General features: G+C 46.5%; 6 non-coding genes across 6 annotated transcripts; all 6 read right to left on the minus strand.

The window, feature by feature from the left end:
* Nucleotides 1–3083: 3083 nt before the first annotated feature.
* On the minus strand, nt 3084–3156 carry TRNAN-GUU (transfer RNA asparagine (anticodon GUU)). Its single transcript has one exon. It is a non-coding gene; the product is annotated as a tRNA-Asn (tRNA).
* Nucleotides 3157–5574: 2418 nt separating this feature from the next.
* TRNAN-GUU (transfer RNA asparagine (anticodon GUU)) lies at nt 5575–5647 on the minus strand. Its single transcript has one exon. It is a non-coding gene; the product is annotated as a tRNA-Asn (tRNA).
* Nucleotides 5648–6745: 1098 nt separating this feature from the next.
* On the minus strand, nt 6746–6818 carry TRNAN-GUU (transfer RNA asparagine (anticodon GUU)). Its single transcript has one exon. It is a non-coding gene; the product is annotated as a tRNA-Asn (tRNA).
* Nucleotides 6819–7916: 1098 nt separating this feature from the next.
* TRNAN-GUU (transfer RNA asparagine (anticodon GUU)) lies at nt 7917–7989 on the minus strand. The gene has a single exon. It is a non-coding gene; the product is annotated as a tRNA-Asn (tRNA).
* Nucleotides 7990–9526: 1537 nt separating this feature from the next.
* Nucleotides 9527–9599, minus strand: TRNAN-GUU (transfer RNA asparagine (anticodon GUU)). The gene has a single exon. It is a non-coding gene; the product is annotated as a tRNA-Asn (tRNA).
* A 1247-nt stretch (nt 9600–10846) lies between these two features.
* Nucleotides 10847–10919, minus strand: TRNAN-GUU (transfer RNA asparagine (anticodon GUU)). The gene has a single exon. It is a non-coding gene; the product is annotated as a tRNA-Asn (tRNA).
* Between the last annotated feature and the right edge of the window lie 2779 nt (nt 10920–13698).

The raw sequence follows: 13698 nt of genomic DNA on the forward strand, positions 1-13698 counted from the left end.
TTCAAAACACCGCTCCCGGATGGGCTCGAACCACAAACCTTTTGAATAACAGCTGAACGCGCTAACCATTGCGCCACGGAAGCCCAAAAATTAAATGTTCGTCAGTTATTTTTAAAAAACTCTGAATTTTACGTTACATCTAAGACCTCACAACACCGCTCCCGGATGGGCTCGAACCACCAACCTTTCGGTTAACAGCCGACGGCGTTAACCATTGCGCAACGGAAGCCCAAAGATTAAATGTTCGTCAGGTATTGTGGAAAATCTTTGGATTTTTACGTTACATGTGACATCTCACAACACCGCTCCCGGGTGGGCTCGAACCACCAACCTTTCGGTTAACAGCCGAACGCGCTAACCATTGCGCCACAGAAGCCCAAAGATTAAATGTTCGTCAGGTATTTTTAAAAGCTCTGAATTTTACGTTACATCTAAGACCTCACAACACCGCTCCCGGGTGGGCTCGAACCACCAACCTTTCGGTTAACAGCCGAACGCGCTAACCATTGCGCCACAGAAGCCCAAAGATTAAATGTTCGTCAGGTATTTTTAAAAAACTCTGAATTTTACGTTACACCTAAGACCTCACAACACCGCTCCCGGATGGGCTCGAACCACCAACCTTTCGGTTAACAGCCGAACGCGCTAACCATTGTGCCACGGAAGCCCAAAAATTAAATGTTCGTCAGTTATTTTTAAAAAACTCTGAATTTTACGTTACATCTAAGACCTCACAACACCGCTCCTGGATGGGCTCGAACCACCAACCTTTAAGTTAACAGCCGACGGCGTTAACCATTTCGCAACGGAAGCCCAAAGATTAAATGTTCGTCAGGTATTGTGGAAAAACTTTGGATTTTTACGTTACATGTGACATCTCACAACACCGCTCTCGGGTGGGCTCGAACCACCAACCTTTCGGTTAACAGCCGAACGCGCTAACCATTGCGCCACAGAAGCCCAAAGATTAAATGTTCGTCAGGTATTTTTAAAAAACTCTGAATTTTACGTTACATCTAAGACCTCACAACACCGCTCCCGGATGGGCTCGAACCACCAACCTTTCAGTTAACAGCCGACGGCGTTAACCATTGCGCAACGGAAGCCCAAAGATTAAATGTTCGTCAGGTATTGTGGAAAAACTCTGACTTTTTACGTCACATCTGAGACTTCAAAACACCGCTCCCGGATGGGCTCGAACCACAAACCTTTTGAATAACAGCTGAACGCGCTAACCATTGCGCCACGGAAGCCCAAAAATTAAATGTTCGTCAGTTATTTTTAAAAAACTCTGAATTTTACGTTACATCTAAGACCTCACAACACCGCTCCCGGATGGGCTCGAACCACCAACCTTTCGGTTAACAGCCGACGGCGTTAACCATTGCGCAACGGAAGCCCAAAGATTAAATGTTCGTCAGGTATTGTGGAAAATCTTTGGATTTTTACGTTACATGTGACATCTCACAACACCGCTCCCGGGTGGGCTCGAACCACCAACCTTTCGGTTAACAGCCGAACGCGCTAACCATTGCGCCACAGAAGCCCAAAGATTAAATGTTCGTCAGGTATTTTTAAAAAACTCTGAATTTTACGTTACATCTAAGACCTCACAACACCGCTCCCGGATGGGCTCGAACCACCAACCTTTCGGTTAACAGCCGAACGCGCTAACCATTGTGCCACGGAAGCCCAAAGATTAAATGTTCGTCAGGTATTTTTAAAAGCTCTGAATTTTACGTTACATCTAAGACCTCACAACACCGCTCCCGGATGGGCTCGAACCACCAACCTTTCAGTTAACAGCCGACGGCGTTAACCATTGCGCAACGGAAGCCCAAAGATTAAATGTTCGTCAGGTATTGTGGAAAAACTCTGACTTTTTACGTCACATCTGAGACTTCAAAACACCGCTCCCGGATGGGCTCGAACCACAAACCTTTTGAATAACAGCTGAACGCGCTAACCATTGCGCCACGGAAGCCCAAAAATTAAATGTTCGTCAGTTATTTTTAAAAAACTCTGAATTTTACGTTACATCTAAGACCTCACAACACCGCTCCCGGATGGGCTCGAACCACCAACCTTTCGGTTAACAGCCGACGGCGTTAACCATTGCGCAACGGAAGCCCAAAGATTAAATGTTCGTCAGGTATTGTGGAAAATCTTTGGATTTTTACGTTACATGTGACATCTCACAACACCGCTCCCGGGTGGGCTCGAACCACCAACCTTTCGGTTAACAGCCGAACGCGCTAACCATTGCGCCACAGAAGCCCAAAGATTAAATGTTCGTCAGGTATTTTTAAAAAACTCTGAATTTTACGTTACATCTAAGACCTCACAACACCGCTCCCGGATGGGCTCGAACCACCAACCTTTCGGTTAACAGCCGAACGCGCTAACCATTGTGACACGGAAGCCCAAAGATTAAATGTTCGTCAGGTATTGTGGAAAAACTTTGACTTTTTACGTCACATCTGAGACCTCACAACACCGCTCACGGATGGGCTCGAACCACCAACCTTTCGGTTAACAGCCGAACGCGCTAACCATTGCGCCACGGAAGCCCAAAATTTAAATGGTCGTCGGGTATTGTGGAAACACTTTGGCTTTTTACGTTACATGTGAGAGCTCACAACACCGCTCCCGGGTGGGCTCGAACCACCAACCTTTCGGTTAACAGCCGAACGCGCTAACCATTGCGCCACAGAAGCCCAAAGATTAAATGTTCGTCAGGTATTTTTAAAAAACTCTGAATTTTACGTTACATCTAAGACCTAACAACACCGCTCCCGGATGGGCTCGAACCACCAACCTTTCGGTTAACAGCCGAACGCGCTAACCATTGTGCCACGGAAGCCAAAAAATTAAATAATCGTCAGTTATTTTTAAAAAACTCTGAATTTTACGTTACATCTAAGACCTCACAACACCGCTCCCGGATGGGCTCGAACCACCAACCTTTCGGTTAACAGCCGACGGCGTTAACCATTGCGCAACGGAAGCCCAAAGATTAAATGTTCGTCAGGTATTGTGGAAAAACTTTGGATTTTTTCGTTACATGTGAGATTTCACAACACCGCTCCCGGGTGGGCTCGAACCACCAACCTTTCGGTTAACAGCCGAACGCGCTAACCATTGCGCCACGGAAGCTCAAAAATTAAACGGTCGTCAGGTATTGTGGAAAAACTTTGGCTTTTTACGTTACATTTGAGACTTCACAACACGGCAGCCGGGTGGGCTCGAACCACCAACCTTTTGGTTAACATCCGAACGCGCTAACCTTCGAGCCAAGGAAGCTCAGAAATGAAATGGTCGTCAGGTATTGTGGAAAAACTCTGACTTTTTACGTCACATCTGAGACTTCAAAACACCGCTCCCGGATGGGCTCGAACCACAAACCTTTTGAATAACAGCTGAACGCGCTAACCATTGCGCCACGGAAGCCCAAAAATTAAATGTTCGTCAGTTATTTTTAAAAAACTCTGAATTTTACGTTACATCTAAGACCTCACAACACCGCTCCCGGATGGGCTCGAACCACCAACCTTTCGGTTAACAGCCGACGGCGTTAACCATTGCGCAACGGAAGCCCAAAGATTAAATGTTCGTCAGGTATTGTGGAAAATCTTTGGATTTTTACGTTACATGTGACATCTCACAACACCGCTCCCGGGTGGGCTCGAACCACCAACCTTTCGGTTAACAGCCGAACGCGCTAACCATTGCGCCACAGAAGCCCAAAGATTAAATGTTCGTCAGGTATTTTTAAAAGCTCTGAATTTTACGTTACATCTAAGACCTCACAACACCGCTCCCGGGTGGGCTCGAACCACCAACCTTTCGGTTAACAGCCGAACGCGCTAACCATTGCGCCACAGAAGCCGAAAGATTAAATGTTCGTCAGGTATTTTTAAAAAACTCTGAATTTTACGTTACACCTAAGACCTCACAACACCGCTCCCGGATGGGCTCGAACCACCAACCTTTCGGTTAACAGCCAAACGCGCTAACCATTGTGCCACGGAAGCCCAAAAATTAAATGTTCGTCAGTTATTTTTAAAAAACTCTGAATTTTACGTTACATCTAAGACCTCACAACACCGCTCCCGGATGGGCTCGAACCACCAACCTTTAAGTTAACAGCCGACGGCGTTAACCATTGCGCAACGGAAGCCCAAAGATTAAATGTTCGTCAGGTATTGTGGAAAAACTTTGGATTTTTACGTTACATGTGACATCTCACAACACCGCTCTCGGGTGGGCTCGAACCACCAACCTTTCGGTTAACAGCCGAACGCGCTAACCATTGCGCCACAGAAGCCCAAAGATTAAATGTTCGTCAGGTATTTTTAAAAAACTCTGAATTTTACGTTACATCTAAGACCTCACAACACCGCTCCCGGATGGGCTCGAACCACCAACCTTTCAGTTAACAGCCGACGGCGTTAACCATTGCGCAACGGAAGCCCAAAGATTAAATGTTCGTCAGGTATTGTGGAAAAACTTTGGATTTTTACGTTACATGTGAGATTTCACAACACCGCTCCTGGGTGGGCTCGAACCACCAACCTTTCGGTTAACAGCCGAACGCGCTAACCATTGCGCCACGGAAGCTCAAAAATTAAATGGTCGTCAGGTATTGTGGAAAAACTTTGGCATTTGACATTACGTTTGAGATCTCACAACACCGCTCCCGGGTGGGCTCGAACCACCAACCTTTCGGTTAACAGCCGAACACGCTAACCATTGCGCCACGGAAGCTCAAAAATTAAACGGTCGTCAGGTATTGTGGAAAAACTTTGGCTTTTTACGTTACATTTGAGACTTCACAACACGGCAGCCGGGTGGGCTCGAACCACCAACCTTTTGGTTAACATCCGAACGCGCTAACCTTCGAGCCAAGGAAGCTCAGAAATGAAATGGTCGTCAGGTATTGTGGAAAAACTCTGACTTTTTACGTCACATCCGAGACTTCAAAACACCGCTCACGGATGGGCTCGAACCACCAACCTTTCGGTTAACAGCCGAACGCGCTAACCATTGCGCCACGGAAGCCCAAAATTTAAATGGTCGTCGGGTATTGTGGAAACACTTTGGCTTTTTACGTTACATGTGAGAGCTCACAACACCGCTCCCTGGTGGGCTCGAACCACCAACCTTTCGGTTAACAGCCGAACGCGCTAACCATTGCGCCACAGAAGCCCAAAGATTAAATGTTCGTCAGGTATTTTTAAAAAACTCTGAATTTTACGTTACATCTAAGACCTAACAACACCGCTCCCGGATGGGCTCGAACCACCAACCTTTCGGTTAACAGCCGAACGCGCTAACCATTGTGCCACGGAAGCCAAAAAATTAAATAATCGTCAGTTATTTTTAAAAAACTCTGAATTTTACGTTACATCTAAGACCTCACAACACCGCTCCCGGATGGGCTCGAACCACCAACCTTTCGGTTAACAGCCGACGGCGTTAACCATTGCGCAACGGAAGCCCAAAGATTAAATGTTCGTCAGGTATTGTGGAAAAACTTTGGATTTTTTCGTTACATGTGAGATTTCACAACACCGCTCCCGGGTGGGCTCGAACCACCAACCTTTCGGTTAACAGCCGAACGCGCTAACCATTGCGCCACGGAAGCTCAAAAATTAAACGGTCGTCAGGTATTGTGGAAAAACTTTGGCTTTTTACGTTACATTTGAGACTTCACAACACGGCAGCCGGGTGGGCTCGAACCACCAACCTTTTGGTTAACATCCGAACGCGCTAACCTTCGAGCCAAGGAAGCTCAGAAATGAAATGGTCGTCAGGTATTGTGGAAAAACTCTGACTTTTTACGTCACATCTGAGACTTCAAAACACCGCTCCCGGATGGGCTCGAACCACAAACCTTTTGAATAACAGCTGAACGCGCTAACCATTGCGCCACGGAAGCCCAAAAATTAAATGTTCGTCAGTTATTTTTAAAAAACTCTGAATTTTACGTTACATCTAAGACCTCACAACACCGCTCCCGGATGGGCTCGAACCACCAACCTTTCGGTTAACAGCCGACGGCGTTAACCATTGCGCAACGGAAGCCCAAAGATTAAATGTTCGTCAGGTATTGTGGAAAATCTTTGGATTTTTACGTTACATGTGACATCTCACAACACCGCTCCCGGGTGGGCTCGAACCACCAACCTTTCGGTTAACAGCCGAACGCGCTAACCATTGCGCCACAGAAGCCCAAAGATTAAATGTTCGTCAGGTATTTTTAAAAGCTCTGAATTTTACGTTACATGTGAGAGCTCACAACACCGCTCCCTGGTGGGCTCGAACCACCAACCTTTCGGTTAACAGCCGAACGCGCTAACCATTGCGCCACAGAAGCCCAAAGATTAAATGTTCGTCAGGTATTTTTAAAAAACTCTGAATTTTACGTTACATCTAAGACCTAACAACACCGCTCCCGGATGGGCTCGAACCACCAACCTTTCGGTTAACAGCCGAACGCGCTAACCATTGTGCCACGGAAGCCAAAAAATTAAATAATCGTCAGTTATTTTTAAAAAACTCTGAATTTTACGTTACATCTAAGACCTCACAACACCGCTCCCGGATGGGCTCGAACCACCAACCTTTCGGTTAACAGCCGACGGCGTTAACCATTGCGCAACGGAAGCCCAAAGATTAAATGTTCGTCAGGTATTGTGGAAAAACTTTGGATTTTTTCGTTACATGTGAGATTTCACAACACCGCTCCCGGGTGGGCTCGAACCACCAACCTTTCGGTTAACAGCCGAACGCGCTAACCATTGCGCCACGGAAGCTCAAAAATTAAACGGTCGTCAGGTATTGTGGAAAAACTTTGGCTTTTTACGTTACATTTGAGACTTCACAACACGGCAGCCGGGTGGGCTCGAACCACCAACCTTTTGGTTAACATCCGAACGCGCTAACCTTCGAGCCAAGGAAGCTCAGAAATGAAATGGTCGTCAGGTATTGTGGAAAAACTCTGACTTTTTACGTCACATCTGAGACTTCAAAACACCGCTCCCGGATGGGCTCGAACCACAAACCTTTTGAATAACAGCTGAACGCGCTAACCATTGCGCCACGGAAGCCCAAAAATTAAATGTTCGTCAGTTATTTTTAAAAAACTCTGAATTTTACGTTACATCTAAGACCTCACAACACCGCTCCCGGATGGGCTCGAACCACCAACCTTTCGGTTAACAGCCGACGGCGTTAACCATTGCGCAACGGAAGCCCAAAGATTAAATGTTCGTCAGGTATTGTGGAAAATCTTTGGATTTTTACATTACATGTGACATCTCACAACACCGCTCCCGGGTGGGCTCGAACCACCAACCTTTCGGTTAACAGCCGAACGCGCTAACCATTGCGCCACAGAAGCCCAAAGATTAAATGTTCGTCAGGTATTTTTAAAAGCTCTGAATTTTACGTTACATGTGAGAGCTCACAACACCGCTCCCGGGTGGGCTCGAACCACCAACCTTTCGGTTAACAGCCGAACGCGCTAACCATTGCGCCACAGAAGCCCAAAGATTAAATGTTCGTCAGGTATTTTTAAAAAACTCTGAATTTTACGTTACATCTAAGACCTAACAACACCGCTCCCGGATGGGCTCGAACCACCAACCTTTCGGTTAACAGCCGAACGCGCTAACCATTGTGCCACGGAAGCCAAAAAATTAAATAATCGTCAGTTATTTTTAAAAAACTCTGAATTTTACGTTACATCTAAGACCTCACAACACCGCTCCCGGATGGGCTCGAACCACCAACCTTTCGGTTAACAGCCGACGGCGTTAACCATTGCGCAACGGAAGCCCAAAGATTAAATGTTCGTCAGGTATTGTGGAAAAACTTTGGATTTTTTCGTTACATGTAAGATTTCACAACACCGCTCCCGGGTGGGCTCGAACCACCAACCTTTCGGTTAACAGCCGAACGCGCTAACCATTGCGCCACGGAAGCTCAAAAATTAAACGGTCGTCAGGTATTGTGGAAAAACTTTGGCTTTTTACGTTACATTTGAGACTTCACAACACGGCAGCCGGGTGGGCTCGAACCACCAACCTTTTGGTTAACATCCGAACGCGCTAACCTTCGAGCCAAGGAAGCTCAGAAATGAAATGGTCGTCAGGTATTGTGGAAAAACTCTGACTTTTTACGTCACATCTGAGACTTCAAAACACCGCTCCCGGATGGGCTCGAACCACAAACCTTTTGAATAACAGCTGAACGCGCTAACCATTGCGCCACGGAAGCCCAAAAATTAAATGTTCGTCAGTTATTTTTAAAAAACTCTGAATTTTACGTTACATCTAAGACCTCACAACACCGCTCCCGGATGGGCTCGAACCACCAACCTTTCGGTTAACAGCCGACGGCGTTAACCATTGCGCAACGGAAGCCCAAAGATTAAATGTTCGTCAGGTATTGTGGAAAATCTTTGGATTTTTACGTTACATGTGACATCTCACAACACCGCTCCCGGGTGGGCTCGAACCACCAACCTTTCGGTTAACAGCCGAACGCGCTAACCATTGCGCCACAGAAGCCCAAAGATTAAATGTTCGTCAGGTATTTTTAAAAGCTCTGAATTTTACGTTACATCTAAGACCTCACAACACCGCTCCCGGGTGGGCTCGAACCACCAACCTTTCGGTTAACAGCCGAACGCGCTAACCATTGCGCCACAGAAGCCCAAAGATTAAATGTTCGTCAGGTATTTTTAAAAAACTCTGAATTTTACGTTACACCTAAGACCTCACAACACCGCTTCCGGATGGGCTCGAACCACCAACCTTTCGGTTAACAGCCGAACGCGCTAACCATTGTGCCACGGAAGCCCAAAAATTAAATGTTCGTCAGTTATTTTTAAAAAACTCTGAATTTTACGTTACATCTAAGACCTCACAACACCGCTCCCGGATGGGCTCGAACCACCAACCTTTAAGTTAACAGCCGACGGCGTTAACCATTGCGCAACGGAAGCCAAAGATTAAATGTTCGTCAGGTATTGTGGAAAAACTTTGGATTTTTACGTTACATGTGACATCTCACAACACCGCTCTCGGGTGGGCTCGAACCACCAACCTTTCGGTTAACAGCCGAACGCGCTAACCATTGCGCCACAGAAGCCCAAAGATTAAATGTTCGTCAGGTATTTTTAAAAAACTCTGAATTTTACGTTACATCTAAGACCTCACAACACCGCTCCCGGATGGGCTCGAACCACCAACCTTTCAGTTAACAGCCGACGGCGTTAACCATTGCGCAACGGAAGCCCAAAGATTAAATGTTCGTCAGGTATTGTGGAAAAACTTTGGATTTTTACGTTACATGTGAGATTTCACAACACCGCTCCTGGGTGGGCTCGAACCACCAACCTTTCGGTTAACAGCCGAACGCGCTAACCATTGCGCCACGGAAGCTCAAAAATTAAATGGTCGTCAGGTATTGTGGAAAAACTTTGGCATTTGACATTACGTTTGAGATCTCACAACACCGCTCCCGGGTGGGCTCGAACCACCAACCTTTCGGTTAACAGCCGAACGCGCTAACCATTGCGCCACGGAAGCTCAAAAATTAAACGGTCGTCAGGTATTGTGGAAAAACTTTGGCTTTTTACGTTACATTTGAGACTTCACAACACGGCAGCCGGGTGGGCTCGAACCACCAACCTTTTGGTTAACATCCGAACGCGCTAACCTTCGAGCCAAGGAAGCTCAGAAATGAAATGGTCGTCAGGTATTGTGGAAAAACTCTGACTTTTTACGTCACATCCGAGACTTCAAAACACCGCTCCCGGATGGGCTCGAACCACAAACCTTTTGAATAACAGCTGAACGCGCTAACCATTGCGCCACGGAAGCCCAAAAATTAAATGTTCGTCAGATATTTTTAAAAAACTTTGGATTTTTACGTTACATGTGAGATCTCACAACACCGCTCCCGGGTGGGCTCGAACCACCAACCTTTCGGTTAACAGCCGAACGCGCTAACCATTGCGCCACAGAAGCCCAAAGATTAAATGTTCGTCAGGTATTTTTAAAAAACTCTGAATTTTACGTTACACCTAAGACCTCACAACACCGCTCCCGGATGGGCTCGAACCACCAACCTTTCGGTTAACAGCCGAACGCGCTAACCATTGTGCCACGGAAGCCCAAAAATTAAATGTTCGTCAGTTATTTTTAAAAAACTCTGAATTTTACGTTACATCTAAGACCTCACAACACCGCTCCCGGATGGGCTCGAACCACCAACCTTTAAGTTAACAGCCGACGGCGTTAACCATTGCGCAACGGAAGCCCAAAGATTAAATGTTCGTCAGGTATTGTGGAAAAACTTTGGATTTTTACGTTACATGTGACATCTCACAACACCGCTCTCGGGTGGGCTCGAACCACCAACCTTTCGGTTAACAGCCGAACGCGGTAACCATTGCGCCACAGAAGCCCAAAGATTAAATGTTCGTCAGGTATTTTTAAAAAACTCTGAATTTTACGTTACATCTAAGACCTCACAACACCGCTCCCGGATGGGCTCGAACCACCAACCTTTCAGTTAACAGCCGACGGCGTTAACCATTGCGCAACGGAAGCCCAAAGATTAAATGTTCGTCAGGTATTGTGGAAAAACTTTGGATTTTTACGTTACATGTGAGATTTCACAACACCGCTCCTGGGTGGGCTCGAACCACCAACCTTTCGGTTAACAGCCGAACGCGCTAACCATTGCGCCACGGAAGCTCAAAAATTAAATGGTCGTCAGGTATTGTGGAAAAACTTTGGCATTTGACATTACGTTTGAGATCTCACAACACCGCTCCCGGGTGGGCTCGAACCACCAACCTTTCGGTTAACAGCCGAACGCGCTAACCATTGCGCCACGGAAGCTCAAAAATTAAACGGTCGTCAGGTATTGTGGAAAAACTTTGGCTTTTTACGTTACATTTGAGACTTCACAACACGGCAGCCGGGTGGGCTCGAACCACCAACCTTTTGGTTAACATCCGAACGCGCTAACCTTCGAGCCAAGGAAGCTCAGAAATGAAATGGTCGTCAGGTATTGTGGAAAAACTCTGACTTTTTACGTCACATCCGAGACTTCAAAACACCGCTCCCGGATGGGCTCGAACCACAAACCTTTTGAATAACAGCTGAACGCGCTAACCATTGCGCCACGGAAGCCCAAAAATTAAATGTTCGTCAGATATTTTTAAAAAACTTTGGATTTTTACGTTACATGTGAGATCTCACAACACGCTCCCGGGTGGGCTCGAACCACCAACCTTTCGGTTAACAGCCGAACGCGCTAACCATTGCGCCACAGAAGCCCAAAGATTAAATGTTCGTCAGGTATTTTTAAAAAACTCTGAATTTTACGTTACATCTAAGACCTCACAACACCGCTCCCGGATGGACTCGAACCACCAACCTTTCGGTTAACAGCCGAACGCGCTAACCATTGCGCCACGGAAGCCCAAAAATTAAATGTTCGTCAGTTATTTTTAAAAAACTCTGAATTTTACGTTACATCTAAGACCTCACAACACCGCACCCGGATGGGCTAGAAACACCAACCTTTCGGTTAACAGCCGAACGCGCTAACCATTGCGCCACGGAAGCTCAAAAATTAAACGGTCGTCAGGTATTGTGGAAAAACTTTGGCTTTTTACGTTACATTTGAGACTTCACAACACGGCAGCCGGGTGGGCTCGAACCACCAACCTTTTGGTTAACATCCGAACGCGCTAACCTTCGAGCCAAGGAAGCTCAGAAATGAAATGGTCGTCAGGTATTGTGGAAAAACTTTGGATTTTTACGTTACATGTGAGATCTCACAACACCGCTCCCGGGTGGGCTCGAACCACCAACCTTTCGGTTAACAGCCGAACGCGCTAACCATTGCGCCACAGAATCCCAAAGATTAAATGTTCGTCAGGTATTTTTAAAAAACTCTGAATTTTACGTTACATCTAAGACCTCACAACACCGCTCCCGGATGGGCTCGAACCACCAACCTTTCGGTTAACAGCCGAACGCGCTAACCATTGCGCCACGGAAGCCCAAAGATTAAATGTTCGTCAGGTATTGTGGAAAAACTTTGGATTTTTACGTTACATGTGAGATCTCACAACACCGCTCCCGGGTGGGCTCGAACCACCATACTTTCGGTTAACAGCCGAACGCGCTAACCATTGCGCCACAGAAGCCCAAAGATTAAATGTTCGTCAGGTATTTTTAAAAAAACTCTGAATTTTACGTTACATCTAAGACCTCACAACACCGCTCCCGGATGGGCTCGAACCACCAACCTTTCGGTTAACAGCCGACGGCGTTAACCATTGCGCAACGGAAGCCCAAAGATTAAATGTTCGTCAGTTATTTTTAAAAAACTCTGAATTTTACGATACATCTAAGACCTCACAACACCGCTCCCGGATGGGCTCGAACCACCAACCTTTCGGTTAACAGCCGAACGCGGTAACCATTGCGCCACGGAAGCTCAAAAATTAAACGGTCGTCAGGTATTGTGGAAAAACTTTGGCTTTTTACGTTACATTTGAGACTTCACAACACGGCAGCCGGGTGGGCTCGAACCACCAACCTTTTGGTTAACATCCGAACGCGCTAACCTTCGAGCCAAGCAAGCTCAGAAATGAAATGGTCGTCAGGTATTGTGGAAAAACTCTGACTTTTTACGTCACATCCGAGACTTCAAAACACCGCTCCCGGATGGGCTCGAACCACAAACCTTTTGAATAACAGCTGAACGCGCTAACCATTGCGCCACGGAAGCCCAAAAATTAAATGTTCGTCAGATATTTTTAAAAAACTCTGAATTTTACGTTACATCTAAGACCTCACAACACCGCTCCCGGATGGGCTCGAACCACCAACCTTTCGGTTAACAGCCGACGGCGTTAACCATTGCGCAACGGAAGCCCAAAGATTAAATGTTCGTCAGGTATTGTGGAAAAACTTTGACTTTTTACGTTACATGTGAGATCTCACAACACCGCCCCCGGGTGGGCTCGAACCACCAACCTTTTGGTTAACATCCGAACGCGCTAACCTTCGAGCCAAGCAAGCTCAGAAATGAAATGGTCGTCAGGTATTGTGGAAAAACTCTGACTTTTTACGTCACATCCGAGACTTCAAAACACCGCTCCCGGATGGGCTCGAACCACAAACCTTTTGAATAACAGCTGAACGCGCTAACCATTGCGCCACGGAAGCCCAAAAATTATATGTTCGTCAGATATTTTTAAAAAACTTTGGATTTTTACGTTACATGTGAGATCTCACAACACGCTCCCGGGTGGGCTCGAACCACCAACCTTTCGGTTAACAGCCGAACGCGCTTACCATTGCGCCACAGAAGCCCAAAGATTAAATGTTCGTCAGGTATTTTTAAAAAACTCTGAATTTTACGTTACATCTAAGACTTCACAACACCGCTCCCGGATGGGCTCGAACCACCAACCTTTCGGTTAACAGCCGACGGCGTTAACCATTGCGCAACGGAAGCCCAAAGATTAAATGTTCGTCAGTTATTTTTAAAAAACTCTGAATTTTACGTTACATCTAAGACCTCACAACACCGCTCCCGGATGGGCTCGAACCACCAACCTTTCGGTTAACAGCCGAACGCGGTAACCATTGCGCCACG

The sequence above is a fragment of the Phalangium opilio genome, unplaced genomic scaffold, assembly GCF_054372755.1.
Source record: "Phalangium opilio isolate 3A_F unplaced genomic scaffold, DU_Popi_V2 ptg000031l_1, whole genome shotgun sequence".
In the NCBI taxonomy this organism is placed as follows: Eukaryota; Metazoa; Arthropoda; class Arachnida; order Opiliones; family Phalangiidae; genus Phalangium; species Phalangium opilio.